Source organism: Epinephelus moara, chromosome 19, assembly GCF_006386435.1.
Source record: "Epinephelus moara isolate mb chromosome 19, YSFRI_EMoa_1.0, whole genome shotgun sequence".
NCBI classification, from domain to species: Eukaryota; Metazoa; Chordata; class Actinopteri; order Perciformes; family Serranidae; genus Epinephelus; species Epinephelus moara.
In genome coordinates this window covers 40,286,065-40,290,383 of record NC_065524.1, presented here as the reverse complement: position 1 = coordinate 40,290,383, position 4,319 = coordinate 40,286,065, and the positions used below count along the sequence as shown (strand labels likewise).

At 47.2% G+C, this 4,319-nt stretch overlaps 1 pseudogene; it reads right to left on the bottom strand.

The window, feature by feature from the left end:
- LOC126406349 (NACHT, LRR and PYD domains-containing protein 3-like) overlaps nucleotides 1-3,307 on the bottom strand; it is a 13,683-nt pseudogene extending 10,376 nt beyond the window's left edge.
- Between the last annotated feature and the right edge of the window lie 1,012 nt (nucleotides 3,308-4,319).

The window sequence follows — 4,319 nt, the reverse complement described above, 5'->3', positions numbered from 1 at the left end:
TCTCCTCTTTAAAGATCTGTGTGAACACTCCTGAGTACACTGAGGCTGCTCTGATATCGATGCCACACTCTGTCAGGTCTGATTCATAGAAGATCAGGTTGCCTTTCTGCAGCTGATCAAAAGCAAGTTTTCCCAGAGACTCAGTCATTTCCCTGCTCCTTTTATTCCAGTGATGATCTGTCTCAGCTCCTCCATCATACTTGATGTTCTTCACTTTGGTCTGAACCACAAGGAAGTGGATGTACATCTCAGTCAGGGTCTTGGGCAGCTCTCCTTCCTCTCTGGTCTTCAACACATCCTCCAGAACTGTAGCAGTGATCCAGCAGAAGACTGGGATGTGGCACATGATGTGGAGGCTTCGTGATGTCTTGATGTGGGAGATGATTCTGCTGGCCTGCTCCTCATCTCCTCATCTCTTCCTGAAGTACTCCTCCTTCTGTGGGTCAGTGAACCCTCTGATCTCTGTCACCATGCCAACACAGTCAGGAGGGATCTGATTGGCTGCTGCAGGTCGTGTGGTTATCCAGAGGCGAGCAGAGGGAAGCAGTTCCCCCCTGATGAGGTTTGTCAGCAGCACATCCACTGAGGTGGACTCTGTAACATCAGTCAGGATCTCATTGTTGTGGAAGTCCAGAGGAAGTCGACACTCATCCAGACCGTCAAAGACGAACACAACCTGGAACTCTTCAAACCTGCAGATTCCTGCTTCTTTGGTTTCAGTAAAGAAGTGATGAACAAGTTCCACCAAGCTGTACTTTTTCTCTTTCAGTACATTCAGCTCTCTGAAAGTGAATGGAAATGTGAACTGTATGTCCTGGTTGGCTTTGTCTTCAGCCCAGTCCAGAGTGAACTTCTGTGTTAAGACTGTTTTCCCAATGCCAGCCACTCCCTTTGTCATCACTGTTCTGATTGGTTCATCTCTTCCAGGTGAGGCTTTAAAGATGTCTTCTTGTCTGATGGTTGTTTCTGGTCTGTCTGGTTTCCTGGATGCTGTTTCAATCTGTCTGACCTCATGTTCATCATTGACCTCTGCAGTCCCTCCCTCTGTGATGTAGAGCTCTGTGTAGATCTGATTCAGAAGGGTTGGGTTTCCTGCTTTAGCGATCCCCTCAAACACACACTGGAACTTCTTCTGCAGGTTAGATTTCAGTTTACGCTGACAGACTGCAGAAAGATGTCCTGAATGAACACAACAAAGAAGATCAGTAAGACAAAGAAAATATTTCAACATGTCATTTCCTCAAAGAATGAGTATATGAATATATTTTGGTCCGTCTCTTGAGACATTAGTAAACGTCCCATTTATCCATCATGTTAAATCTTTATAGAAATCCTCTTACTGCTCTGCAGACAGTCAGCCAGCTCCTCCTGCTTCATTCTCCTCAGGAAGTTCAGTGTGATCTTCAGAAATGCCTCTCTGCTGCTCCTCCTCTGCTCTTCATCCTCACCATCCAACACCTCCTCATCCTCCCTCTGACTCTCTAAGCATTCTGGGGAATGTGAGCTCAGAGACTTCTGGATCTTCTTTAGCTCGTTCTTCACAAAAGTGACGATGTTCTCCTCCAGCAGCTGGAACAGACTATTATATGAATGACACACTCAAACATCAGATCCATGTTGGACACACTGACAATCCACTGGTGTAAAAAGTGCAGCATGGAGATGATTGTGAACAGAATAGATGTCAAAGTAGTTGTTGTACATGTACAGACCATAAATATGGAGTCCAGGTGTGTTTGATGCTGCTGGGCAGACTGAGCACTGGGAACCTCAGAGCTCTCCTGGTCCACTCTGTGGAGGAATTAGGAAGAATTAGTGCAGTGCCTGTTTGGAACGAGCCAACTGTTTGGCCTCTGGTATTGCTGCTTGCAACTTCCCAAGAACGGCTCATCCAAACAACTTAACACTCAAAACCGTTCTTGTTTGGGTCCTGAACAATACACCCGTCATGACATACTTGTTCGCCCGAATAATGCTAGAGTGTGCACATCATTTGCTAACAGCTAGCTATTTTGGAGAAGGCCACATCTGGGAGCAAAAGCGTTAATTCCAAAAGTTACATCACTGATGCTTGAAATGTTTGAATTTGCTGCAGGGTGAGATCCCATAAAGTGTTTCTTTATCCGTTCTTGAATGTGCTATAGCAAGTGATGGAGAGTAAGCTGTACCCAGCATGCCGTTCACCGGTGTAACAGTTAAGTGGGGTCACTTTGCAATACAGTACAGTGTGCTAATAACGCTCTATTAATAAATGTGTCCTATAGATCTCAAGTGGTCACACTCCACACTGCACTTCCCTGGGTCCCTCAGCAATACAAATTTGAAAAAAGATGTCAGGTGCACACTCTAAGACTCGATGCAAAAAATATTTTCTTTCTACCTGGCGTCGCGGACTGACTTTTGGAATGGGGAGTGTCGCCTCTCTGGTGGGGAAGGAGCCGCAGCTGGTGCGGGAGGTGGAGCGGTACTGACTAGATATAGTTGGGCTCACCTCCACGCACAGCACTGGTTCTGGAACCAAACTTCTGGAGAAGGGCTGGACTCTTGCTTTTTCTCGAGTTGCTCAGGGTGAAAGGCACTGGGCGGGTGTGGGAATACTCGCAAGCCCACGGCTGAGCGCCGCCATGTTGGGGTTTTCCCCAGAGAACAAGAGGGTCGTCTCGATGCAACTGCAGGTCGCAAAGAGAAGGTCTCTGATTGTTGTTTGTGCTTATGCACCAAACGGCAGTGCGGAGTACCTGGCCCTCTTGGAGTCTCCTGGCGGCATCCTGCAAGGGGTGCCGGCTGGGGACTCCATGGTTCTCCTGGGGGAATTCAACGCTCACGTAGGCAATGACGGAGAATCCTGGAAGGGGGTGATTGGGAGGAACGGCCTGCCTGATCTGAACCAAAGTGGTGCTTTGTTATTGGACTTCTGTGCGAGTCATGGACTGGCCGTAACGAACACCATGTTCGAGCACAGGGAGGTTCATAAGTGTACCTGGTACCAGAACACCCTAGGCCAAAGATCAATGATCGATCTTTTGGTCGTATCTGCAGATCTGCGGCCGTGTGTCTTGGACATTTGGGTGAAGAGAGGAGCAGAGCTGTCAACTGATCACCACCTGGTGGTGAGTTGGATAAGATGGCGGGGGAAGCTGCCGGACAGACGTGGTAAACCCAAACGTGTAGTGAGGGTGAACTGGGAACGTCTAGCTTATGACCCTGTTCGTGGGGTCTTCAACTCCCACCTCCGGGAGAATTTCTCGTGCATCCCCGGGTAGGTTGGGGACATGAAGTCTGAGTGGGCCATGTTCAAAGCCTCCATTGTGGAGGCGGCTGCTAGGAGCTGCGGTCAGAAGTTTGTCGGTGCCTATCGGGCAGGCAACTGAAAAACCCGCTGGTGGACACCAGCGGTGAGGGAGGCCGTCAGGCTGAAGACGGAGGCCTTTCGGGTCTGGCTGGCCCAGGGGTCTCCTGAAGCAGCAGACAGGTACCGGTTGGCCAGAAGGGCTGCAGCTGTAGCGGTCGCTGAAGCAAAAACCCAGGTGTGGGAGGAGTTCGTAGAGGCTATGGAGAAGGACTTTCAGTTGGCCTCAAGGAAGTTCTGGCAGACCATTAACCAACTCAGGAAAAGAAAGCAGGGTTTGTTTCAGGCAGTGCTCAGCAGAGAGGGAGAACTGCTGACCTGAACGGTGGACATTGTCGGGTGGTGGAAGGAGCACTTTGAGGACCTCCTGAACCCGGCCTCACGCCCACTGTGAAAGATTATACATATATATATATATATATACATATATATATATATATATATATATATATATATATATTTATACATATGTGTATATATGTATGTTTTTATGTGTATATGTGTATGTATATACACATACATACACACATACATACATACATACAGGCAGAGATTTTACTTCTACTAATTGTGTTATTTTTGCATCATAGACTATTTACAGTTTGTAATTTTCAAAAACAACTATAAGTTATTTACAGATGGTGTGTTCTGTTATGATTGATCCTGATGAAGACCAGATGCAAACAAATGATGGGCAACCAATTCTGTATCAGTCTCACTGCAAACCAATCTGTTGAACCTACATTAAGTACTTACAGTGGGTCATAAGAAGGACGACCATCTTTTAGGTCAATCAGACGACCAAAAGACTGATCACTCTTCATGGACACACAGCTGGGTACAGGGGACTTTTCTCTCTGCTGCTGGAAACTGATAGAAACACTGAAATTTACTGAACATACAAGATTTCAATTCTTCATAAAACACAGCACAGATATTCCTTGACCTGACTGGTGGATGTGTGTGAGGC